This window comes from Triturus cristatus, chromosome 3_2, assembly GCF_964204655.1.
Source record: "Triturus cristatus chromosome 3_2, aTriCri1.1, whole genome shotgun sequence".
NCBI classification, from domain to species: domain Eukaryota; kingdom Metazoa; phylum Chordata; class Amphibia; order Caudata; family Salamandridae; genus Triturus; species Triturus cristatus.
In genome coordinates, this window is record NC_140584.1 from 1,088,232,830 (window position 1) to 1,088,260,779 (window position 27,950).

At 47.0% G+C, this 27,950-nt stretch overlaps 1 protein-coding gene and 1 non-coding gene across 2 annotated transcripts in view; one reads left to right on the plus strand and one right to left on the minus strand.

Annotated features, from left to right (window-relative positions):
- The window catches only part of COL26A1 (collagen type XXVI alpha 1 chain), a 779,433-nt gene that overhangs the window by 638,442 nt on the left and 113,041 nt on the right, over positions 1 to 27,950 (minus strand). The gene's annotated exons all lie outside the window — the stretch shown is intronic.
- Positions 12,217 to 12,351, plus strand: LOC146859176 (small nucleolar RNA SNORA84). Its single transcript, XR_014980194.1, has one exon. It is a non-coding gene; the product is annotated as a small nucleolar RNA SNORA84 (small nucleolar RNA).

Genomic DNA, 27,950 nt, shown 5'->3' on the forward strand with positions numbered 1-27,950 from the left:
TACCGCCAACCATGCCAATGGGATTCGAGGATCCCGACGTGACACCTCAAAGCAGCTGGTCCAGCGCCAAAAATGCAAGGCCCCTCACACACTGAGAGGGGACCCTCCAATTCTTTGCACACTTTCACAGGCGCCACTATTGCAATGTGAACGCAATCACCACCCGGGAGGGAGGGGGCAGCCCAGACACACCGGAGAATCACGACGCATCGGGGCCCGGCGCTCAGGCGCAATGCAACGGCGTGTCCAGCCCAAAGAGGCCACAAACAGAGAGAAGTGCTTAGAAAGGAGAGAAACACTTTGTGCATTAACCCACTGGGCTAGATTAGAAAGTGTTAAAGTGCACCCCCTGCAGAGAAGTTAGCACTTGGAATGAACTACCACAAATACCGCAGCATTAATGCCCCAGACCCTAGCGGCCTGCCTGGTGTGCACTACACTCACCTTACAAATTTGATTACTGGACACCCTTGTCCAAACCACGGAAGGAGTCTGTCCTCCCTCATTGGCACTTTCCCAACAAGCCACTGACCCTGCAACACTACAGCTGCCGTGAATCTATGCCATTGTACCCAGAACACCCCCGCACCGCACCTAAAACCGAATTGTGGCCAGGCCCGTTTCCTGCCTTGCCCGGGCCCTACTTCCGAGAAATATATATAAATGTACATTTATTACACGTGAGGCTCCTTCTGCTGGTCATTTAAATACACAAGCCATATTTAGCCTGGTCCTAATGAAAGTAGGTTGGCGCCCAATCACCCAAACAATGCACCGCCAGCCGATCCGCATACCCGCTCCGAACCTGATTTTTGGAGCACTACCACGCCGCCCAATACCAATTTCGCTCCACGACCGCCCCCTCCCTGAGCCAAGCCAGAATGCCGAGCCCGGCCAAGCCGCAGGCCCATGCTGCTTTCCCCGCAACACAACACACCGCCAGGCCACAGGGGGCTTGGGGACGTCCCGGGTCCCAATCCTCTGCCCAGCACGGCCCGGCTCCAACACGCGGTCGGAGCCACACACCGGATGGGAAATACCTGGGAAGGGGGGGCACAATGCCCACACACTCACCGGACACCGACGCCAGACCAGAATAAGACGGCGCGACCAGGGCAAAACAAACGGCGTGGAGGAATGCAGCCAGAACGGCGTCAAGGGCTGCCTCCCAGACGGCATGGCTGGTGCAACAAAGGACGCCAGGAGGGGAGGGGGAGGCATATATACCCTCCTCCCCCCACTTCGGCGCACCGGAGGTGACACCCATATGGCACCCTGGCGAGCGGATTCCTACAGGAGCCCAACCACCAGAGAGGGGTGAGCTGGTGCCCACATGGCACTAAAGGGCCTCCCTTTGGAATGGCCCCCTGCGGGGGCCGCGGACAGCCGCAATCCCTATAGAGAAGGAAGACAACTAGCCAGCACGGAGAGAGACGACACTCAGTATAGAGAAGAAAGAGAACCAGCCAACACAGAGAAGGACGGCAATCACTATAGAGATGGAAGAGAACCAGGCAGCATGGAGAGAGACGACAATCAGTATAGAGAAAGAAGAGACCAGCCAGCACAGAGAAGGTCAACAATCAGTATAGAGAAGGAAGAGAACCAGCCAACACAGAGAAGGACGGCAATCACTATAGAGATGGAAGAGAACCAGGCAGCATGGAGAGAGACGACAATCAGTATAGAGAAGGAAGAGACCAGCCAGCACAGAGAAGGTCAACAATCAATATAGAGAAGGAAGAGACCTGCCAGCACAGAGAAGGTCGGCAATCAGTATAAAGAAGAAAGAGACCAGCCAGCACAGATGGAAGAAAACCAGCCAGCAGAGAGAGAGATGACGATCAGTAAGGAGAAGGAAGAGACCCAGCCAGCACGGAGAGAGGTGACAATCAGTATAGAGAAGGAAGAGAACCAGCCAGCACAGAGCAGGACGGCAATCAGTATAGAGAAGGAAGAGAACCAGGCAGCATGGAGAGAGACGACAATCAGTATAGAGAAGGAAGAGACCAGCCAGCACAGAGAAGGTCAACAATCAGTATAGAGAAGGAAGAGACCTGCCAGCACAGAGAAGGTCGGCAATCAGTATAAAGAAGAAAGAGACCAGCCAGCACAGATGGAAGAAAACCAGCCAGCAGAGAGAGAGATGACGATCAGTAAGGAGAAGGAAGAGACCCAGCCAGCACGGAGAGAGGTGACAATCAGTATAGAGAAGGAAGAGAACCAGCCAGCACAGAGCAGGACGGCAATCAGTATAGAGAAGGAAGAGAACCAGGCAGCATGGAGAGAGACGACAATCAGTATAGAGAAGGAAGAGACCAGCCAGCACAGAGAAGGTCAGCAATCAGTATAGAGAAGGAAGAGACCTGCCAGCACAGAGAAGGTCGGCAATCAGTATAGAGAAGAAAGAGACCAGCCAGCACAGATGGAAGAAAACCAGCCAGCAGAGAGAGAGAGATGACGATCAGTAAGGAGAAGGAAGAGACCCAGCCAGCGCAGAGAGGGAAGACAATCAGTATAGAGAAGGAAGAGAACCAAGCAGCGCAGAGGGGGACGGCAATCAGTATAGAGAAGGAAGAGAACTATCCAGCATGGAGAGAGACAACAATCAGTATAGAGAAGGAAGAGAACCAGCCAGCGCAGAGAGGGAAGGCAATTAGTATAGAGAAGGAAGAGAACCAGCCAGCACAGAGAAGGTCTGCAATCAGAATAGAGAAGGAAAAGACCAGCCAGCACAGAGAAGGTCTGCAATCAGTATAGAGAAGGAAGAGACCAGCCAGCACAGATGGAATTAAACCAGCCAGCAGAGAGAGAGATGACAATCAGTAAGGAGAAGGAAGAGACCCAGCCAGCGCAGAGAGGGAAGACAATCAGTATAGAGAAGGAAGAGAACCAGGCAGCCCAGAGAGGGGCGACAATCAGTATAGAGAAGGAAGAGAACCAGGCAGCATGGAGAGAGACGACAATCAGTATAGAGAAGGAAGAGTCCAGCCAGTGCGAAGAGAGACAGCAATCAGTATAGAGAAGGAAGAGCCAGCCAGCGCAGAGAGAGACAACAATGAGTATAGAGAAGGAAGAGACAAGCCAGCGCAGAGAGGGGGAGAGCCAGTCAGTTCAGAGGGAAGAGAACCAGCCCGCGAAGAGAGAGACGACAATCAGGATAGAGAAGGAAGAGACCAGCCAGCGCAGAGAAGGACAACAATCAGTATAGAGAAAAAAAGAGAACCAGCCAGCGCAGAGAAAATCAACAATCGGTATAGAGAAGGAAGAAATCCAGTCAGTGCAGTGAAGGACGGCAATCAGTATAGAGTAGGAAGAAGCCCAGGCAGCACAGAGAGAGACTACAATCAGTACAGAGAAGGAAGAGAACCAGCCAGCACAGAGAAGGATGATAATCAGTATAGAGAAGGAAGAGATCCAGGCTACATGGAGAGGGGCGACAATCAGTATAGAGATTGAGAAGGACGAGAACCAGCCAGCAGAGAGAGGGACAAAAATGTAACAATGGTAGACAAAGCCTTAATGGCGACATTCAGAGTAGAGAAAAAAGATATCTTAGCCCATTCCTGCATATAAAACAATTATTAACTACAGGCATTGTAGAACGTTTGTTGTCAGCTAAGGTTTTTGACTTGAGCTCCATTGTGACATAATTCACCAGATGCCCCCCTTACCTCCCAGACCATTGGCCATATCAAGTTCTCCTTGCCATTTTTGCTGTTGCTCAACTACTCCAAAGTGCAAATGTAGGTTCTCTCTGTATTTAAGAAAATAATGTTCAAAGCAGACTTATCACTTGAGTATTACTAGGCTGCTATCTGAACGAGGAGGTGACGGAACTTAGAAAGGTAATGCAGTGTATCACTGGTACAATCTATTTTCAATATTTGTAAGTAAAGCTATTTAATCCTGGAGTATTGTGTCGTGGAACAGCAGGAACCCAAATACCGCCAGATAGGAAAGAGTTAAAAAAAAGAGAGAAAAAGTGGCTAAGAAGGTGCTTGGGCAAGTGTTCAGCTCTGGATACATGCAATACATGTTTTCGCGCATTGCGTCCCACATTCATGTGTCCTAGTGACTCGCTCGCACTTTCACTAGCGAGGAAGCAGTCCTCCCCTACTATTCTCTTCTTCAGCCAGAGATCCTCAGCCTTTCTAAAGTGGCTGTGACCTTAGTTGTCCAACACGTGTCTTACATCTATTTGCAGTAAGTGACGAAAAACTGACTTGTCATGCCACCTGATGTGTGCATTAATGTCCTATAATGTACCTGTCAGATCCCCTTAAATGTCGGGTTTGGTACTAATGACTGTTAATTGGGAAATCAGAGATCCGAGTTCATGGCTGTTAGCCACCATTTATGAGAAGTAACCCTCCATTTGAAAGTGTGCACCCTCCCTTGTGCCATGTAACTCTCCCACAAGGCTGGAAGCTCTTACCGGGGACTCTGCAATGTCCCCACATTTACTACCCCAAGAGACTACAGGTCCAGGTATGTCAACTCCTCCATGTATCCTGCATCTCCACACCTGCTAACAATGAACTCCATGACAAGGAGAGCCTCATGGGCCTCTGCCCACTATGACTCTACAAAGACTGGTGTGTGTACGTCCAGTTCTGGGGGACCCAAAGCATCCATTTTTTATGGTCAGGCAGGCAGCAGTAACTTGCAGGGTCCTTTCAAAGATGTTGTGAGGCCTCTACTAGCGATTCAGTCAGTCCTCTGACTGGCTTGGTTAAGCTGAGGACCCACAGAGCTGGTTCACAGTGTCCTGCAAGAGCAGCTCTGCATGGTTCAGAATCTACCTTTAACACGACACCTATCTCCTCAAATGTTCCAGTATAACACATTTACACACATGCAGATAGCACTTTCCGCAGGAAGGTAGAAGCCCATTACCTAAGTGGTGGAGGTGATGCGTTGCTTATCTTCTTTCACGCCCACAAACTCTTAGCTTGGGTATGTGCAGCACTGGTTGCAGTCTGCAAACACTGACACACTCTTCAAACATACTTGTCAGGAGGTAACCCTACTGGGCATCCAAGTAACCGCTCACCATTACCTCTGCCATTCATTAGCCATTCATTCTTCAACCTGCTGATCTGTCCCAACATGTTAAGATTAAAAGATGGCAAAACAGCAAATAGATCTTTTTAGAAATCTTGGGCTTAGAATTGGAAAGAAGGATGGCATAGAACAATACCAACTATATTATCTGAGTGGCATGTATGCTATGCTATGACACTTTTTCTTGCGGGATGGTATGTGTTGATATGCTATGGCATTCCTTGTAGTATGTCCTCCATGACATTCAAACCATCCTGGACCAATGAGAAACAGCGGCCCTCATTTTGCTTGACCTCTGTGCAGCCTTCAACACTGTCTCCCACAACACCCTCATCCGAAGACTCCACGAGATTGACAGACAAGGACCTGCTCTCAAATTGATCTGTTCCTTCCTCACTGAAAGAGCTCAAAGGGTCAGGCTGTCTCCCTTCACATCAGAAAAACACACAAGATGATGGACGGAATGTTGCACATTGGCAAAACATTCACCCCCAGTCACAGATCTGGGTTTAATCCATCGTTATTTTGCTCACCACGCCACCCCAGTTCAGACATGGCCATATGCAAATCAGCCTTGACCCTGTGAGTCATGGGAACAGTCCAGCCCAAACTGCCAAGCCATGTCTTCCCTGGACCGGAATCAAGCATCCTAGGACCGGATTCGGGGTTTCACCCCTATTCAGCCAGGATAGCTTGACTCCAGTGGCGTAGTGAGCACGGTACCCACGTCTGGGCATACCCTTCCCACATAGGGTGAACAGCAAAACACACAGGTGGGAAGGGTATGCCTAGACGTGGGTCCCTTGCTCTCCATGCCACTGGAATCAAGCTATCCTGGCTGAAGAGGGGTGAAACCCCAAAACCGGTCCTAGGATTCTTGTTTCCAGTCCAGGGAGGACCTGGCTTGGCAGTTCGGGCTGGACTGTTCCCATGAGGCACAGGGTCAAGACTGATTTGCATATGGCTGGGTTCAAACTGGAACGGCGTGGTGAGCAAAAAAACGATGGATTTAGGCCCAGATCTCTGTACTGGGGTGAATGTATGACATTGTTCTTCATTCTGTCCATCAACTGTTGTTTTTGCATCCCTTCACATCAGAGACCAAGAAACTGATATGCGGAGTCCCACAGGTTTCGTCCCTCAGCCCCACCCATTTCAACATATGCATGACACTGCTCACCAACATCATCCGATCACAAGACATCACAGTCATTTCCTGCGTTGATGATACCAAACTCATCCTCTCCTTGACGGACAGAACAATCACCCCCAGAACCAACTTCACCAACTGCATGACCATGGTAGCAGACTGGATACGAACCAACTGCCTGAAACTCGACTCCGACAAGACAGAAGTATAGGTCTTCAGCAACAAGACCTCCTCATGCTACTGCATCATCCTAGATGACAAGCTTAACATGATGGCTCAAGTCAATACAGTGAGCACCTCATGCTTCAACATTCTACGCATGCTGCAAAAACTCTTCAAATGGTTGCCTCAGAACACCAGACGGTCACACAACCAATTATCATCAGCAGACTGGGCTACAGCAACACTCTCCAGGCTCAGAATCTCCAAACAACTCTAACACAGAATCCAGACCACCTAGAACGCAGCCACAAGACTCATACTCAACCTCTCACGCTGCACCCACATCACACGTACCTCAAAAACTACACAAGCTCCCAAGTCACAAGCGCAGCAATTCAGAATAGACCAGAATACCTGAACAGCTGCATACACTTTCACCAGCCCACCAGACACCTACGCTCTGCCTCACTCTCTCTTGCACACATTGGGTGGGGACTACTCACCTACAACCTGCCCAAGCACCTGGATACTCTCTTGGGTGATTAATGCGCTGTACAAATCGATATAGCATAAAATGATTATGCTGTTATGCTATGTCATAATATGTCATTACATGTGTTACTATTTCATGGCACAATATGCCATGGCGTGCTATGCTGTAATATGTTCTGGTATGCCTTGGAATGATCCATGTTGTTGTATCCCATGAAAAGCTGTCCTCGGTTATGTTATACCATGCTATACGGACATCGATTAAATGCCATTTGTAACAAACTCTTTAAGGAGTGAAGTAGCTCGAATATTATATCTACAGATTGGAGAAAAAGCAGAATGGAAATGGAAATTGGGCACAAACACGCTGAAAGTGGATGTCAATAGCTTATGGTGTGGTTCCAAGGGTGCGCTCCATCTTGGCACTGCAGTATACCTAGAGCAACAGCACACTGTACACTATGCAATCTCTGATAACGTAATATATGCATGAGAGAGATTCGTCATCCGCAGTACGTGGAACAGCTGTGATTTCTGAACTGGGGTGGCGAAGTGAGCTAAAGAACGATGATGGATTCAACCCAGATCGGTGACTGGGGGTGAGTGTCTGAAAAGTTTCACCGCTCCTTCCATCATCTCCTTGTGTTTGCATTACTGTAAGCAAAACAGGAAGTTTGCAAACAAAGATGGCCGTCAGTTCCACTACTCACACTGGACAGAGCATCCTCTCTGAGCAGGCCATGGCAGCTCGAGACAACAGAGTGCCCGGAAATGAGACATTTGATTTAACCTGCCACAGCACTTCCTGATTGTAACACAGCGGCAGCTTGACTGCGTCCCAGGTCTTGAGTTGCCTCTGTTGTGCTCTAGAGTTGTTGCTGATCTCTTTTCTTTATGATTAGAGAAGCCATTATACAGAAATTCACGCGTTTGGCATCTCATACCCTTTAATTTTACCGGTTCTCTTATTTAGAAGTAGCTTCGGGCCACAAGTAATGCTAATGGCTGCAAGTGTTCCGGGCTGAATGCCACAATGTGTTACTGGTTTCCGGCAGCGCCATGCGCCATTAATCAGATCTTCCTTGACAGACTCTGCCAACTTTAAAAAAGAGCAAACCTGTGGCTGCTCCTTAAAGGTTTCTGGAACGTGGCTACAAAATATTGTGCCTTTGTCCATCAAAAGCATGTGCAACCACAGAGGTTTAAGGGTGCTCAAAATCTACTTGTTCTGGAAAAAAAAACTCTGCTGTCCCGTTTTCAGGTACTTCATTATTCAGCAACCATTTATTGGGACACAATGTGTTAAAGAAATGCAAACATGGTATTAACATATACATATTGATCTGAGTCAATTGGGGACAAGCTTGTAACTGTGTTCCCTGCCTCGTGAAGGTCTCAGAGCATCTACAAAGCTAGCTTCTGTGAGAAATGCCCTCTGGGCCAGAACAAGTAGTCTAGAGTAGCTTGCAGAGCCACACCCAGCAGCAAGGGTGCTAGGGGCCATGCTAATGGAACACCAATGTGCTTTGCAACCGACAATAACTTGAAATACAAGGCACTTCAACCAGTGAGACCAGCCAGCACAGAGGGAAGAAAACCAGCCAGCAGAGAGACTGATGACAATCAGTAAGGAGAAGGAAGAGACCCAGCCAGCGCAGAGAGGGAAGACAATCAGTATAGAGAAGGAAGAGTACCAAGCATAGCAAAGAGAGCCAGCAATCAGTATAGAGAAGGAAGAGAACTAGCCAGCGCAGAGAGGGAAGACAATCAGTATAGAGAAGGAAGAGAACCAGGCAGCGCAGAGAGGGACGGCAAACAGTATAGAGAAGGAAGAGAACTTGCCAGCACAGAGGGAAGAAAACCAGCCAGCAGAGAGAGGGATGACAAGCAGTATAGAGAAGGAAGGGAACCAGGAAGCCCAGAGAGAGACAACAATCAGTATAGAGAAGGAAGAGTCCAGCCAGTGCGAAGAGAGACAGCAATCAGTATAGAGAAGGAAGAGACAAGCCAGTGCAGAGAGGGTGAGAGCCAGTCAGTTCAGAGGGAAGAGAACCAGCCAGCGAAGAGAAGGACGACAATCAGTATAGAGAAAAAAAGAGAACCAGCCAGCGCAGAGAAATTCAACAATCGGTATAGAGAAGGAAGAAATCCAGTCAGTGCAGTGAAGGACAGCAATCAGTATAGAGTAGGAAGAAGACCAGGCAGCACAGAGAGAGACTACAATCAGTACAGAGAAGAGACAGTTCATTCAGCCATCCATCCTCAAAGTTAGACTTTAAGCAAAGGCAGCGAGTTGAAAAGCAAGATGGCTTAGTGAGGGAAACCCTTGCTACTGGTGTATAGTCTGGCTTGAAGAACAAAAACAAGACCAATCAACCGTTCTTGAGTTGGTCAGCAAGCACCATTACATTGATAAAAATCCTTTATCTCGGTATCACATCCGCCCTGTGGTGTGCCCCAAGGCTCTTCCTTGTGCCCTCGCTTTTTAATATCTATGTTCGGCCAACCTAGTTGAGCGCTATGGGCTGTGTTTCTTTGTGTGCTCTGATGGTGCCCAGGTCGTGGTCTCACTCAGTGCGGAGGATGGGTATGGCGCATCCAACTTCTGCATCTGCCTCACTGAAGTGGAGGGATGGATGAGACGCAAACTCCTTGAACCTAATGGAGATAAGAATGCAGAATGAAGCGCTGATATTGAAAATATTGTTATTAGAAAAGGTTCTGAGTGTGGACAGCTTAAGCCGTGGACATGATGTGGATCATATCCAACTCCACGCCTTTCTCAATTTGTCCCGTCTGTGTTTCCAGACTTTGTAGCTGAGCTCTCTCACTCTCGATGCAGGACTTGTAAAACGAGGCTCTTTAAATGTAATTGTATTTATACAGCGCTCACTACCCCTGGCGAAGCGTCGAAGCGCAAAGAATAGTCCTTATTTGATACATTCCATGGGGAAAGGAAAGGAGTACTCTCACGCCGCCCCCTGAACTGCCTCACACCAGCACCGTATCCTGATCTGCTTCGGGAAGAGAGGGCCGAAGTACAAACACCCCGGGCCCCAGAGAGACTCACGCCGTGGAATGCATCTCACTCCAAAGAGCCCTGTGTGCATGGCTGGAGACCTGGCTGTCGGCCAACGCATGCGCGGTCGAGCAAAGCACAGCTGCTTCAAAGGTCTCTGCGTCACACAGGTAAATGTTTTCCTTTACGCTGAAGAGGTTTACTTTGGAAACTTGTTTGTGGTTATTTTTAATCCTTCTCTCTGCACGTCATCTGCGCCCAAAAGCCACGGAGAACACGTGCGCGCTTGTGCTCCGTGAGTCCTGGACAACCGTGTGCATGCCAGGCTCCGGGCAGCCATTCTCAGCTCATACACCACATGAGACGGTTCCCTCAGGCCACCCCCGCCTGCCACCTTCCCCTTCTCAAGAGTATTTTGTATTTCATCGCACAGACTGGATGGCTCATTGGTTTGGTAAACGTTTCTGGTCGCTGGTGGTTGGTGGCAATAAGCAACATCATACCTACAACAAGTCAGGACTATTGGCTTTGTCAATGGTTGTTATTTGCATTAGATAAATACGCAGCAACTATGGCTTGTTGTATATAATATTGGACAAGCTTCCACTTAGAGCCCTGGTGACACCAGGACAGTGTTGCTGTTCCCGAGTTCCAAAAAGAGAATGGGAATCCAGAGAGAAAATGACTCTCTCTAAAGGATTTCCCTACAACTCTCACCTGGCATGACGTCATGCTGTAACTTCTCCACTAGTGAGAAGTGTGAGCACGCGCACAGCGATGTGCCTGCTGTCACTGCAGTCCGGAAAAAACGGACTGCAGTGACAGCAGGCACAAAACAGAGCCCGAAAGAGTCCCGTTTTGAGGCCTCCTTTAAAAAACTGCCGGTGCTCAGACCCGGTGAGACCCGGCCCACTTAAAGCCCTGAGCATATGGGCTCATGATGGAGAGGAGAAGCTGTTTGGGGCAGGGGCCATGCTAACTAGGGGGGCCCACCCCCAATCCCACAGGTGCCTCTTTAGTCCATAACAACCTATCAAATGGAGGCATCCTGTGCTGTACAGATGTAGGGTGATTAATACTTTCAAAAACACCTTGAAATGGTTCTCCTTGAACTTGACTCTTGAATAATACTTTCACATCATAGCAGTGCTTTGTGTGAGTTGCTTCTCAGTAACAGGCATTGAGGTACAACCATCAGAACACAAAAGCTTGTAAAAGGAAAGGCAAGAAACGTAAAAATCCGTCCCTGAGGCATAGGGTCCCCCTAAACCTGGAAGTGGCGTTTCTCTGAAGAGAAGCAGGCATTCAATGACTTCAAAGTCGCTGCACCTTCTTCTATAGCAAAGAAGCGGCGATTTCCTCAGACAATTTCCTAAAATATTCATAGTGACCAGTGGGTTTTGACGTTGTTCGACAAGGGCCTAGACATACTTTCATGATTACCACTGGCAATTATTCCTGTTTAATTTTGTTGTTCATCAATTTATCTTGTGGGCATCCTTAAAGTCTGGCCTGGCTCCATCATTTAATTTGTGCACCAATGATACAAACCTAAGCTGTTCCGTAAAACTTTACACACACTTTTTAGGTCTCGCCTGAGCCAGCGCATGCGCTGCTCTGCGAGACATTTATTAAGTGGGTTTTGAAAGTGCTACCACAGGCTTTTGCTGGCCTCAAGCTTGCGGTTACGCGCACGTGCACACGCGCAGCCGCCATCTCTCTTTCCTCCATCATGGGTCATTAAGTGCAATCACTTCCACTTTCGCGGCCACGTCACTTTCACGGCCGAGCGGCTAATGCTTTTTTACACCAGACCTTCGCTGGCTTGTTGTTTCAGAACGCATTAGTTAGGTGTATTTAATAGCCAAAATCTGTGGTTTAGCATGTGGGTACTTTTGTACCATTTTAGTCTTGGCCTCCAGACATTTAAAAATGGTATTGTTCCACAGCTTAACTTTTGAACTTACTGTCTAGAAATTTGTCCTATTTGCTTACTAATGGAAAGGTTTGAATCGGGTGTTTTTTGTCCCCTTTTGGATTTCCATGCTGCCATTCGCCTGCTCTTCACAATGTCCTTACTAAAAGTGATGTACAAAGAACGCGGATGCTCATGCTGTGCAACCAAAGATTCTAGCTTTTATCTGGCTATTGCCCTTCGTAATATGTATGTACATCTTGCCCCCAACGGTGTGCCCTCTTTCACTCTGGCACTTTATGCTGGTCAGTCCCCTTCAGTATGTGCTGCTTTTACTGTCTTGATTAAAGACCTTCTGTTTTTATTATATATACACATCATTTCAATTAGCAATGTTAATGGTAACTTCGTGCCCAGTGGTTTCTGAAGACTGTTTATTTGTGCAGCACTTCAGGTTTAAAAAATGGGCCAAAAGTAATGCTGTGATTTGATGCATGGTGTCTGGCGTTATTCTGCAGCCTCCATAGCCCGGTCACAGTTACACTCTTCTCATGAACCCGATTTCTTAATGACTGCTATTGTACTTGTGGTTGACGTAGCTTGGAGAATTCTCACTGGTGTAGGGGCACAAACTGACACGCCGGTAGGTTTTCATTTGCTCGTCCTTCAATGAAGCCTCCTGTTGCTATTAAGCCATGTCACATTAGTAATTCTTTCTGAGCTGTAGGAAATTGTGCCTCATCCGTTGGTTGCTAACTGCCTCAGTGCTGCCTCAGTGCTGAGCCTTGGACATGGGCAATGACCTCCCGTGATGACTCTCCTTGGGCGAGATTTCAACATGTTTTAAGTTGAATCCTTTCCCTTTTCTTGAGATGGTCACTCCAAAGTTCCCCTGCCACTCCGTTATTAGACTAGAATTGATCTCGAATGATACTTCATGCTAACCTGAAACCAGTTTTGCTTTAATCGGGGGGGGGGAGGGGTGTACATTCAGGTAATGACATTATGTTCTCCTGCGGGATTGAGTTATGTGTGACCCAGAAGCCCGAACATTATAAACAAATGACATCCGTTAAAAGCTCAGCTTGGGGAGACGCATGAAACTGAATTTCCGGACAAGCAGCGGACAGCTGGCCACAGTAGGATTGCACCTTATGGTAAATATAAAATGGCAGAATCCGAGTTTGCGACTCTTTGTACCACCGTGGGCAATAAAATCTAAATTATTTTGCATTCCATAGTGCAATTCTAACACCCTTAAGTACTGTTGGCATTTTGTTTGGTTTAAAATCTTTAACTCAAATCTAAACGTTAATATTACTTCATATTTAGTCCTGATTCTTAACCGTCTCCTCGCCATTGGCCTCTATTTTCACTCTGGGCTGAAGCGAGTTTGCTTTAAACTGGGCCAATAGACCACTACTTTACATTTAACACGCAGTTGTTATTAATTTCAGCCATCTGACGTCCAGCAGAGCAGGCGTTTCTTCATGTTTGCGATTTGCACACGGGCGTTGTTTAAAATGTAAAATCACCAATCAGTACATAAAGCGGACACACTATAAACATTCGCGCCATTTAAGTACATCTTTAATACGTTTCACATGACTTGGTTACAGCACTAGGTCTCTAAAAGGGCCGTGGCCTGTGTAATTAAGGGCTTAAACACGTCCAGTACATTTCTTTCATCCCCATCCAACAAGCATATTGGGGCGTGCTACCAACTGGCCTAGCGAGGTAAAACCATGCCCTTTTTTTCAGAAGAAGTTAATTATTAAACGAAAGGTACCACAGTGACTGCCCCATCAGTTTATTTTTTTTGCTGTTGTTAGGGCTGGGTTAGGGATTTTTGTTCTGGCTGCATGCCTTCACCGCTCACCGGCCTGTGTTTATTAGGGCGCCATCCTTTAAGGTGACATCATATATCCATCCAGACAAAAGGCAAAACATCTCACTAAATCTGCATTACTCTGCACACGGCTGTCAACGATCCCACTGCCGACATACATCTTTAATATATGTGCACATTCCTGAAATGATTGCACGCACACCCAGCCTGGTAAACATATTAATGCTAATGAATGCATGCAGACCTATGCACATTACGGAGCAATGATACAACAAGCGTGGCATGCATTGCTATTGAAATATGTGCACATGTTCTGCTATGTGCAATTTCCTAGCGCCTACTTCTCATGTATAAGGCTTCGAAGGGCATTTGGATTTTTAGCGCTCCTCGGCGTTCTGATAATCGTTATTGTGAAATATAAGTAACAAGTAGTGGCATAGCCAATAGGTCTAGCCTTTAGGACCTTATAAGTGTTTAGCCATGCAACAGGTGATGTTGTTGCACCAAGGATATTGTGTTGCATATCTAAATACTTATAAAGTCCCAAAGGCGAGACCTATTGGCTATGCCAATGCTTTGTTAATGATGGCAACAAGCCTTCAAACATCTGAAACAAGGAGGCAGATCCTTGGTAAGCCAGGGTCCAAGGCGGTGGGATGCTTTGAGCAAAAGTGCAAGGGCAGAGCAAACCACGCATGGTTCAAGATATGCCTAAAAAATGAACTTTTCAAGCTGGCCTTTAAGCAGACTCAGCGGTAGTGAAGAAAATCTAACGACGATTTTAAAGAACCTGCGTGCTACTTCAATGGAGATTGGACTTTTAAAACTGAAGAAACTACAACTTGTGGATTTGAACAAACCTGGCACCCCTAATGCCCCACCAGTGACCATTTCATTGGTCGCCCCAACCAGTAAGTGCCAGATTGTCTTAGACACTCCTTCTTTGTCTTAAAGCCTGCCTGTCTTTGCCAAACTGTTCCTGTCCTGAGAGCATCATCTGTGACCTGGATATTATTTACTTGTATTAGAGTGTACTATACATTTGGACTTGTGTTAATTCTTCCTGCTTGCCTATTGGATACAGTGTATTTTGAATCTATACTGTTGTAAAGTATGCTGTGGAAGACTGCCTCTCCTGCCAAGTGGTTATGCTGATTCGGAGATGCAGAGGATGGTAATATCACTGAAACCATGAGCTGTCCTTATCGTGGTGTTGAAGAGCCCCGCTGTTTTCTGTTTTAGTCTGCCTCAATGTACCAGACCCTTAAGCTGTTGGTCGGGGGCACGGATCGAGTCCCGGTGTTTGTGTCACAGTCGTGCAAGTTTAAAGAGCAGGTTAACGATTATCCAACAGCGTGTGTTTTTTTTTTTTAAGTTAACCAAGCAAAGAGGTGTAGACTATGGAGTTAACAGTGCCTGAACCGAGGAGTGTTTCGCTGAATTTTCACAGTGCGGCCCGTGTGAGGGTGGTGTATCACTATCGAAGTGTTGGGTGACTTGGTGGAGACTTTCTATTTAATGTGCCGGGAGGATTTTCCAATGGGCATCTGTTAGAGCTTTTGCTGGAGAATTGCTACTGTGCATCAGAATTCGGCTTTTCTAGTTAAATCCTGTGGTTTACAATTTATTTCAGTTGCTGGACATCGTTGCCATTTTAAAATGTACACGCGCACCTTACCGTCAGTTTGTTGCCACGCGCTGGCATAGGGAATCCTTTCTGTCCTCGATTTTCTCCGCTGCCCAGTGACGCCTGTATGCAGCTATGCGCCGTTAGCCACCCGGCGTGGCGTCATGAAGCGTGCTGCCATCTTGAGCTTGGCCATAGCGCAGCAATTTTGAAGGGTTGTTTGGAGTTCCTGTTTGCCAACCACGTGTTTTTCTTTGATGCTCACGGCAACTCTTAGAAGTTTTGGCGGTTCCTGGCAGATTTCTAGGACCTCACAAGCCAGGTGACAAACATGTGTGCCTTTATTAATGCTTCTAAGCTGACCAACGAGTTTGGATTGACTTTTCTGGCTTTGCATTCTGCTGGTTACTGTGCTCTATACAAGGTCTGCGATGAACCGTCCATCGTAGAAGGAACATGGACAACTCCCCTGGAGCTGCATGGAACTCATAACCAAGAGCTTCCTGCTGGTGACAATTTCGGGTGAGAGATCGCTCACCGGAGTCCATGGATTCTTTCTTAGTTTGTGTTAATTAAAATTCTATGCATGTTTTCATGTGCGTGCGTTGCGGAGCACAACTTTTAGTGTTTCATATGGTTGTTTGTGTATGATTTTATGGTTGTACCATACTGTTGCTCCATCACTGGTACCTGATCCTGTAAATGTATAAGAAGGGGTGAGAGACTTCTTGTTTTGTATCTGTATGAATAGATGGAGAGAGAGTGTAGTGTCCCTGGTCGTGTCATGTTCTGAAGCTTCTCATACTTGCTTGTTTTGGTTTTACCCTCTGAATTGGTTGTTACCTCGTGTGAGGTGTTGGACTGTGTGTTACGGGTGTGCACATGAGAAGACTCCTTCTTTTGAAGCTTCTCTGATTTGCCGGTTTGGTTTTACCCTCTGAATTGGTTGTTACCTCGTGTGAGGTGTTGGATTGTGCGTTACAGGTGCGCACATTAGAGGTCTACCTTTTTAGTAGCTTCTCTGATTTGCTTGTTTGGTTTTACCCTCTGAATTGCTTGTTACCTCCTGTGAGGTGTTGGACTGTGCGTTACGGGTGCGCACAAGAGAAGACTATTTCCTTTTTAGCTTCTCTGGATTTACCCTTGTTTTGGAAAGATGAGAATGCTCTTTAGCTTCTCTGGATTTACCCTTGTTTGGGAAGAAGAGAATACTTTTTAGTTTCTCTGGATTTACTCTTGTTTTGGTTGAAGTATTTGTATCACCCTGTTGTTAGGGTTTGCAAAATTACCCTTTAGTGTTACGTCGTGAAGCTTTGTGTTATTCTTGAAGCTCGTTGACTTCTGCATGTGTGTATTTCCACCACCGCACATTTTATTTATAATTAGTCTTATTGCATGTATGCACATTGATCTTGCATGCTTGTATTTTTACAATTTTGATGAGGGGGGATGTGTTATAATCTAGTAAGTGATTAATGCATCCTCTCTGTTGCTGCCCTTGCCTTGCTGCTCAGTCTATGTGATGTCATCAGAATGTTGAGAGTGTTGAGTGGGAAGAAGGAATCAGTTGGTGTGGAAGGGCTGAGCAGCAAGGAGGCTGCTCCTGGTGGGGGCATTGCATGGCATTGTATGAAGCATAGCATGAGACATAACTTGGTTCCTATCTGAAGAATAAAGCTGTGATCCTGAACTACATCACTGGACCACGTATCTTTCATTTAATTGTAACAGCCGTACCTTACAAAATTTAAACTAAATCAAAACTTAAACTCCGAGGACACGCCTGGGAGGGGCCCGTTCCCTCATCTGCTCACCACACTCGCTGCATGCCATAAATGACTACCACCCTTCTGAAAATATGAAGCAACGCTGTAATTTTCCTCAGACTAAGAAATGAAACACAATAATATAAATGGTACATAAAAAAATTAATTAGTGTCCACACCACAATTCCTCACTGTGCCCATTGTGTCCCAACCAGTTGATAGACAAGGAAAAGACTGTTCCTACAGTTTGAAGGCGCTCCTTGAACTGTTATGATGTCCTATTTCCTGGGCTTACCGATCTGCATTGTTCATCTATTGGCATTAATTGTAATGTTCTCATTGTTAAAAAGCCTGAGAGCCCCCTAGGACACTTCTTACTTTGTTCAGAGTGTAATCATGTTTCTGTTTTCTCCTTCACAACTAATTCAAATTCTGCGAGTGTTTAAAATCGTTCTCTGAAAGTCTCTTCGATTAAAAATCTTCAAAGTTCATCAAGCATGCATGTTTATGTTTGCGTTTTTCTTTCTCTAATCAACACGATTTCTGTGAAGTCCTTCGATACTGCCCGTTCGTGTTTTATCGCCATTTTACATTTAATTCAGTTTTAATTTAATTCACTGAACTCTAAAAGCGCTTTCACCTGCAGGAACAGTTAAGACATACGGTACAAAGTCAAACGAGGAAAAATTAGGAATTAAAGTCATGAGCAAAAGCGGGAAGTAGGGGACAAGCGATGCCCTTTAAGGGGGAAACGTAGTGAACAGAGCAGAGCGGATAAAGAGGGGGGTGGGGGGAATAAGAGTTGAGAGCCGATAACAATAAGGGAAAGGAACTGGTCCTTGTTCTTGGCGAGCGTACCCATGAACCAAATGGAGTAGGAGATCCATCTGGCTCCACTTGCCGACAGACTCCCTCCCTACCTGGCCCGAACCCTGCTTCCTACGGCACCATCTGTGATGCCAGGAAGCACCACTGAAGAGTAGCCGGCGCTCTTGACTTCCTGGAAGAGAGTCGCTGCTAAGAAGCTGAAAAATGCAACAAATCAACACAGGCGGTTTAAACAAGATGGCGGCCGCTCCAACTGCTCAGTGCCTGCTGCGAAGAATACATGCTAGCAGAGGGGAACCAAATTTTGATGACCTGGGATGGTGGCTACACCAGCTGAAAGAGATCTGAGGCGCCCTGGCTCCACCGAGCAGGGTCCCGAGGACCACGGGGAGACAGAGCGATGCGCCAAAGTACAAGCAGGTTTCTGGTGTACAGGAAGTTGGCAGAGTTCCTTCATCACTGTGAAATGAAAGTCTCAGAGACTTTGGTGTGAGGGATGGCCCACTGTTTCCAGCAAAACCAAAAGGGATGTTGGGCAGTGTAACAAACTTTTTCACAGATCAGCAAGAAGGGTGAGCATGGATGGAAGTGTATGAAGAGAGAAGTGGGGTGCAGCAATCCAGGGGTGCAGCAATCCAGTGGCAGGTAGCTAGTACAAACAGCAAGGAAGTAGATTCACGATAACGTGCTCTAAACGTCCAAATGCCAGCAAGCCCAACATGAGAGGGAAAAGGCAGTATTGGCAGCATCGAGCATTTGCAAAACACAGCACAAAAGAAGAATCAATGGGTCCAGAGGATGGAGGTACCAGGTACAAACTCAGCAGACTGTTCATTCGAGGGCATCTCAAAACACCCACAGGGTCCTCAAGATTAGTGAAAGAACTGGCCTGATCAGGGAAAGAAATACCAAGCTTGCACAGAGGCGAAACAGATACTCTCCACCAGAAAACCCTGCACTAGCTGTGGCCATTGTTGGGAGTGCCTATGGTTTGGGTAGGGCGGATTGGGTCCTGGGATTGTGTATTTTCAAGACCGTTACCTCATCTGCATTGACTGCAATGGACAGTTATGGTGTTGTTCATAAATATGGGGTGGGTTATCTTCAATCCTGGGTTCGGGGATTTTTAACGTTCAGGTTGTAACTGGGTCTCCACATCAGGCGAATGTAAATGCATACGGTGCATGCCATGGACAGAGGCCTCCCGAGCCAGCAGAGATCGTAAGTAGATGGACAAGAGTCTTCATGGCGACTAATTCTCTTGTACCGTTGACTGAAAAATATACAATTCCGGATCTTGAATGTTAGGGGAATGAACAGTGCAGTGAAAAGGAACAAAATAAATCATGCATGGAGAGGAGTGAGATTAGCATTCATGCAGGAAATGCATTTAGCACAGAAAGAACGGAAGGCACAACATGGCGCTGGGAGGTCACCTAATACCAACAAGCTACTCCGCCTATGCCAGACGTTTCTTGATACAGGTTTGCCCTGGGGTGCCTCTGCTGCTGGATAAATCAACTATATACAAAGCAGGCAGATACCTAGTTATAAGCCGTATGCTGAATGGGAGAGACGTTACATTGGTGAACATCAATCTCCCTAACCTAGATTTAATCGGCCTTCCTAGAGCAAATATCAACACACCTAGCAGGGATGACACACGAACCCCTAGTGTCAGGAGGGAACTTCAACTGGGTAGCATATGCAGACCTGGATAGATCCTACATTAGTTAGGATTAGAATAGCCCAAGTCCTCTGAACCTAGCAGATCCACTGGAGGCTAAAAGATTCATGGAGGGCTCTGCACCATACTGAGAGGGATTTCTGATTCTATGCATGACCTACATGTTAGACTTCACACAATAGTATAATCATCCTGCCTGCATACAGTGATTCTACAGGCAGAGTATCTGTACAAGATGGCCTCCAGGGTCGGATTGGTAAGGCAGGTAATAGGTGATGGGCCAGTATCTGAGTTGATGCTGTGTGCCACTTTTCTGGGCAGCATGGAGGCCGATTTGGGCTGTGTCTGTGCTGTTCAGATGCCACCATCGGTCCAGTGGAGGCCTAAGCGACCTTACTGGAGTCAGATCGGCCTCTATTATCTCACTTTTACTAAGGCGGCAGAGGTGTCATTCCCTGTCTCTTTCTGTGCCAGCCCATTAATGTATGCAGATTGTGCAGGAGGCCTGAGAAGAAGTGGCCTCAATCATATTCAGGTGTAGTTCACCAGTGTTAACTAATCCGTGCACAAAGAGTCCTGAAAGCATTTGCATTTTTTTTATCTCTGTGAATTTAAAAAATATCCCTCTTTTAGACAACCCGCCATCTCGTTTTTATAATTCTTAAAACACTGAAGCAGTGTTTTGCAAAAAGGCGAATTCTGCAAATGTGGGTCACTTTTATTTTTTTAGGGTGCCCGGGCATATTTTGCATCCCAATCCAACCCGTTGGCCTCTGACCAGAATTCTTTACTTCTGGACTTCCAGCCAAGTAAACAATTAGTTCTGAGACCCACATGGAACCTGCAACTCTCTACATTGAAGGACCAAGTGTTTAAAGTTAAACTAGGGACAGAAATTGAAAATTATTTTAGGGACAATAAAGAGACTGCCTCCTTCGCATTAGTTGAATGGGATGCCTTGAAGGCTATTTTAAGTGGATGTTGTATTAAAACAATAGTGGAAGCTCGATCCACTCTCCTTTGAAACAGAACAAAACTGTAGAACATATGCTAGCTAGAAAAGAAAAGACCCAAAGATACCATAATACAAGAGGCGTTTATAAAAGATAGGGAGACCCCAGCTCAGAGAAAGACTGAGATTCTGGACTACGAAGAAAATATAGCAAAATCACGCAATGAACTTGACAAGTAAGGACCTTCCTGGACTGGTTACCAAAACTGAAATAAAGGCGGCCCGATCCTGAGTATTTCAGCAAACGCTGGTACTGGTGAGAGGAAGAGGCAAAGCATGTAGGACTGGTCTTGTTTTGAAGAGGCAGCTGACCTTTCAAAAGTTAAAACTGATAGGCATGAGGTCTCACCCTTGCAACAAGGTCGATATTTTTATAGCGTTGTCACAATTCCTAGGACTTTTCAACCAATGTGGTGGTTACAAAATATATATGTAATATGCGAAACATACTAGGTAATTGTGCATTGTGGTCCTGTAAAGCCATTTTGTGATCGCAATGACATTTATAAATGAACAGATTCCCACAATAAATAAAACCATAATGCATACACCTGTTATATGGATAAAGTATCCCCTCCAATTCATTATCTAGATACTGCAAGCCACAAGGGCTTTTGTGACCATTTAGAGGATTGAGGCTGAAGGCAGTGATCCTTCATGAGGACACAGAACTACAAGGTCAGTGTGACGTGGTTCCACTTTACCAAAGACCGGAGCACACAAGTAGTGCAGCCCCTTTCTCCTACCCCATCGTTCATGTCAACTCAGAGTATCTGATTTGGCTGAGTTACCTTTTCAAGGTAGGGGAAGTAAACATTCTAGATGTAGGATTGTGACCTCATGGGGTCTACCAGTTCTAAGCCTTTGTATCAGTAAATCCTCTTCTTCTAGCTTACAAGGGTCAGGGCCATGTTATGACAGCTTAGAGAAAGGACCACATTAAATTAAGCCGCCTAAATAGATGTGCAATTTGTCTAAGAACAAATCACTTACAAAGTCAGATGTTCTCCTAAAAACCAACATAGATCCAGCCGTTTTAGATTTAAGTTGTCCGACACTACTTTATTTGTTGCTGGTCTGTTTTGGTCTGGCCCAACATGGCTATCACTTTGTCTTTATTATGCACATGGTAAGCACACATCCTGGGCATGCTGACCCTATGCAGGCCACTGTTTCAAAGCAATATTTTGCTTGGTGTGTCCTTTGCTTTAGACTCCATATATGGAGAGTCCAATGGTGAGGACAATAGCCTCACTGGACTGTCACAGACGAATACCACTAAGGATAATACCTTGTTCAGTCTGTAGTACTGGCTGTCAAACATTTGAATAGTTTTTTTTTTTTTTTTTTCACATGTAGCAATTTATTTTCATTGCTTTTCTGCAGAGTTTACTTCCTTTTTCATTACAGACTGTGTTTCCAGTGGGCGATCATTTTCCCATTTTCTTTTTTTAAAACTCTTTTTATTATACATAAAAACATAACAAGGTCACATACGAAGACTTGGGTCATAAAGAGAGCAGGTTTGTTACAGCACCGGCCATGCAAACGACAGTGTAGTACTAGAAAAATTGACCTTAGGTCTGAGCATAGGCTAGATTCACTCTTTGATCTCCAAGCCGGATAATCGGGCCTGCGGAGGCTCACAAATGTCACCTCTGTAGGTGTTCCAAAGCGCCCACACCTCCCCCCACTTTCTGGGGCACCCCCTTGCCGTGTATACCGTCTTCTCCTGCAGCATACACCAATCCATGTCTTTCTGCCAGTCCACCAATTTCGGCAGCCGCGCTGCACCCCACAGTCGGGCTATGTTCCTTTTGGCCACCATTTGCCCGAGCGTGACCCAGAGCCTCCCCCGTGTAGATAAGTCCGTGGGTTCCCATATGTTCAGGAGACAGCGCTTCGCCTCTGTGCGAAGGTCCACCTCCCACACTTCCCCCATGCAGAACACAACTCACCTCCAGAACCGCTGCACCCCGGGGCACTCCCACAAGATATGGAAAAAGGAGCCCGTCGCCCCACACCCCCGCCGGCAGAGCCCCTCCCCGCCCCCCCCCCCCCCATCGCCTGAAGTCTTGTGCAAGAAACGTATACTCTGTGCAATATTTTAAGCTGCACAAGGCGGAGTCTAGCCGATATCGCCACCTCCCTTGGGGACGCCAGAGCGGCAACCCACTCCTCATCGTCAATTTCAAGTCCATCGGCCACCCACTTCTCCCGCAGGGAGTCGAGTGGATCTGGGGGGTTATTTATCAGTTTTTTGTACGTGAGTGAGATGGCATGCTCTGGCAGGTGCCCGTCGAGCAGCCGATCCTCGAGCGGGGAGGCCTGCGGGGGTCGAGTCCCGGGTGGAATGTTCGCCTGGAGGGAGTGTCTAATCTGCAGGTACCGGAAATACTCCGTAGGCGCCAAGTCGTACGTTTCCTGCAGGTAGGCAAAGGATCTAACCCCCTCGGATCCTCACAGGTCCTTCACCTGGGAGATCCCGATAAGGTCCCAGCTACGGAACCCCTTTGTGTGCCCCAGGCTTCCCAATTTCTCCGACGCCCACAGGGGGGTGGCCATGGTCAAAGTGTTAGACCAGCCCAGCTTGTGGTGGGCCGCGTGCCATAGTTGCACCGAATGCTTCGTCGGGCCGGTGAGCTGGTACTTGCCGGGTTTAGAGTAGAGCGCGACCTCATAATTCCCCCCCGGGAGTAACCACCTGTCCATCCCGTAGCCTGGGTCATTCCCAGCACTATACGTCCCCTGGTTGATCGCCGAAAGGTGTGCGGCCCAATAGTACTTGCGGATATCTGGGAGGGCTATCCCCCATCGTACCATCCCAACGTGAGTTCCCGCAACGCTATCCTGGGCGCGCCCGCCCAAAGGAGCGCTCGCTGCGCCGCCTCTATAGCCACAAAGTAGGAATTGGGCACTAAGTCCAGGTAGTTTTGGAGGGCGTATAGAAATCTGGGGAGCGCCATCATCTTAAAGAGGGCCGCCCGACCCAGCAGGGACAATGGGAGTTTCTGCCACGAAACCGAGTCGCTTTGAAACCGCCGCAGCGGCGGCAGTAAGTTCTTTCCATACCGTAGAGTCCTATCCAGGGTGAAGAACACTCCAAGGTACCTGAAGCCGTCCTCCGCCACGGTGAGCGGGCAGCCGTCGGGGAGCCTGGGGGGGCCGCCATGTAGGACATAAAGGACGGATTTGGTCCAATTTATGCGGAACCCTGAGTTGCGACCGAAACTTGTAAATATATCCATTGCCGCCACTAGAGATCTCCGCGGGTGGGACAAGTAGAGGAGGACATCATCGGCGTAGAGCGAGATTTTATCCTCCCAGCCGTCCGTCCAGCGCAACCCTGTGAGTTGGATGTCCTGTCGGATCCACGCCGCCAGCGGCTCAAGGGCGAGGGCAAAGAGGAGAGGAGAGAGCGGGCACCCCTGTCTGGTGCCCCTATCCAGGGCAAACATTTGAATAGTTTTAATACCATAAACAAAAGGTGTTACTACTACCCAACTCAACAGTAGGGAGTCGGTGACCATCTTCATGATGAGCCTGCCTCACTGGAGTCTGTCCTTGTGTGCTTTCATTGGTTGTGTTAGAGCCAGGAGTGGAAATACAGACTCTTCCCCTTCTCGGGGGCCTGAATGTATTGGCTGGGGCTTCAGCCAGAGGCGGAGCATGGCTTTCTCAACAGCGGATTGCACCAAAGCAGCTTGTCTACCATGTGCTCTAGCGATGAAAGAAGATGCAATACTGTCATTGTAAGCCACAGGATCTGGTGGCTTAAGACAAATGCCTCAGTTATTTTGGCAACTAATGAGCCAGGCGTAGTAGCATTAAGGCCACCTGGATGAGAGATAAAAGCCTCTCTGACATCTTGTTTTATTCGGGAATGTGCACCGGGAGCTGACCGAGTGGTTTTCCAAGGTGTGCGGTCTACTTTGTGATGTTTGAGTGCGTCATCATCTCAGTGCTTAATTTGTAAAAAAAAAAAATAATAATAATAAATGCATGGACCAGCGTCAAGAGTTCGCTGCAGCTTGCACCACCTATTGGCCCTGCCAGTGCTCCCAATGACAGTACCAACATAACCATCACAGTCCTACACGTGGGTCAGTTCAGCAGGCCCACAAAGCTTTAAGAATGGCTTAGGAAGCAGGTGTTAGTCATTTTTTATGCATATTTAATTAATAAACAACTCTTGTTGTGCTCATATCTTAATTAGACAAACAGTGCTACCATGTGGCTCCGGAAGAGATGACAGTTCAAGATCTTCACGCACGCCTACAGAGCCGTCCACGACTTGGGACCTGCCTACATCAATCATCGACTGAACTTCCATAAACCCTCTAGACACCTGTGCTTCTCTTCACTCGCCCTCGCACACACCCTCTGCATCTGTCGCAGCCGCAGCAGTTCCTCCTTCTCCTACATCGCTGCCAAGACCTGGAATGACCTTTCCCTCCAGCTCCTTACAGCCCCCTCGCAGGCAGACTACAGACAGAGACTCAAGACCTAGCTCTATGACCAGGGCTGAACTAGGAACTAAAACCGGCCCTGGCAAAGTGCTCGGCCGCCCCCCCCCAGGGGGATTGAGGGTGAGGCCGAGCTGTCTGCCAGGGCCGGTTTCGGACAATTTTGTTACAAGGCCGATATTGCAGCTATGCAGCTAAAATGGCCCTGTAACTAGAAAGGCCCCCAGGGGCCTGTAAACCGGCCCCCGCCCTGGCGGCCCACCGGGGAAATGTCCGGTGCCCGCTATGTCCAGTCCAGCCCTGCCTACGATGGAGACTCAGTGCCCAGATACCCCTAGGGGTGACAGTGTTGCGCTTTACAAATGCAGTTTGATTGATTGATGTGGCAGATTATCATAAGTGTCTGCATTGACAATTTAGTGCTATTTCACTTCAAGAAGAAACTGTAACTTCTCCTCTTCAACAAGTCTCTAAACCAGCACCCTTAAACCATCTGACGGGCCAGTTCAGCTCCCACAGCACCCTCTAAAGAATTCTGACTACCACGAACTCGGGTAAACTGTGACATTGCTCTTCCTGCCCCCACAACACCCTACCTTAGCTTCCTCAGACTGTATATCATTTGTTTGTGTGCCGCTGTCCGTTATAAACTTCTGTTATACATTATTGTTATGTATAAAATTGTGAGAGTTCTGAGGCCCAGGGATCCCAAAACCTGGAACGAATTGCTCAATTTATTGAAGTAGATGTTGTTTTCTTGGAGGAAAGACTCAAGGCACTGGACCTCTATGGCCTTAAAAGATTAATGGATGCTTGTGGTAATGAGTCAATTTCACTCCCTCTATAACAAAAACCATCCAGTGAATTGGTAAATCCAGAGTATTGTTTATTCATAACAGAAATGAACAGCCGACACGTGTTTCGCCCCTTGGCACGGTTTAGGCCAGGGCTTTCTCAAGGCTTAATATTTGGTACACCGAGAAATTACATATGCTTCAATTAGCATGATCCAAAGTCACTGTACAATACAGGTGGTCCAGCCTTTTCGGCTTGAAGAAAGAGGTCTGGAAGAGATTATTGTTATGTATGCTATTTACTACACATATAATTTGTGCACTTACAGCTGTGCTAACTCTGCAAAGCCCGATATATATATATATATATATATATATATATATATATATACACTGTATCTACCTCAAATGCCACCATATATTTATACACAGTATCTACCTCTAATATTGTCCACCTATACTACTGACCATCGTCAATTTCCTTTTTATATGGTTAATATGTATTTTTATTTAATACACATATAATCTTGTGCACTCGCTGCCTTGCTAATTATGTAAAGTGCTATGTACATTTAAACTGTATCTACCTCAAAACCGTATGATCAACATATACTAATGTCTTCTGAATACTTCATCTATATGCTTTCACTATGTATTAATATTCATTCCAAATGTAATACCTTGTAATTGCTGCTAAGTAAATTCTGCCAAGCTCTTGAATACCTTCAGGTCAAGTTCACCCGAAGCAAAAATCAACAAATAAATAAATAAATATTGTACAATTCAGTAGTCAAGCATCACGTGGGTTATTGTGTCCGCTTCGGGAGACCTTAAATGTAGATAGTGTACAGATATTCAATGTACTTAAGATAGGCTGAAGTTGACTATGCAATTCTGGGAAAATGAGCCAGAATTTAAGACTTAAATGGTTTATGGTCTGACGCACTATGTCTTTGTGGGTTTGGCCTGTTTGTCTATAAAGACAGGCATTTTCACCCTTTGCAAATGTCTTCAAAATCTTCTGCCTCTGCTCAAGGCGAAGATCAGTCTAGTCACAACTTCTTGCAGCAGGATGCCCTGCCCACAAAGGGCTGTAAATCCATATATTCATGCCTCAACTTCTCTGACAGTCATCAACGGGTAAATGGACCTGGGAGACTGAGGCGGGGTGCCGACGAGTTGCTCTTACTAACCCCTCTGTTACAGTGAACAACCATTACTGATCCCGCTGCTACAGAGAACAACTCCTGCTGACCTGCTGTTACAGCTAAAACTCTTGCTGACCCGGCTGTTACAGTGAACAACTCTTACTGAGCCCCCTGTTACAGTGAACAACTCTTGCTGACCCCCCCCTGTTACAGTGAACAAATCTTGCTGACCCCACTGTTACAGTGAACAACTCTTGCTGACCCTACGGTTACAGCAAACAACTCTTGCTAACCCTGCGGTTACAGCAAACAACTCTTGCTAACCCTGCAGTTACAGCAAACAACTCTTGCTGACCCTGCGGTTACAGCGAATAACTCTTGAGGACCTAGCTGTTACAGTGAACAACTCTTGCTGACCCTGCTGTTACAGCGAACAACTCTTGCTGACCCCGCTGTTACAACGAACAGCACTTGCTGACCCTGCAGTTACAGCAAACAAGTCTTGCTGACCCCGGGGTTACAGCAAACAACTCTTGCTATCCCTGCGGTTACATCGAACAACTCTTGCTGACCCTGCTGTTACAGTGAACAACTCTTGCTGACCCTGCGGTTACAGCAAACAGCGCTTGCTGATCCTGCAGTTACAGCGAACAACTCTTGCTGACCCAGCGGTTACAGTGAACAACTCTTGCTGACCCGGCAGTTACAGCGAACAACTCTTGCTGACCCTGCAGTTACAGCGAACAACTCTTGCTGACCCGGCGGTTACAGCGAACAAGTCTTGCTGACCCGGCAGTTACAACGAACAACTCTTGCTGACCTTGCAGTTACAGCAAACAACTCTTGCTAACCCTGTGGTGGCAGCAAACAACTCTTGCTAACCCTGCAGTTACAGCAAACAACTCTTGCTGACCCTGCGGTTACAGCGAACAACTCTTGCTGACCTAGCTGTTACAGCGAACAACTCT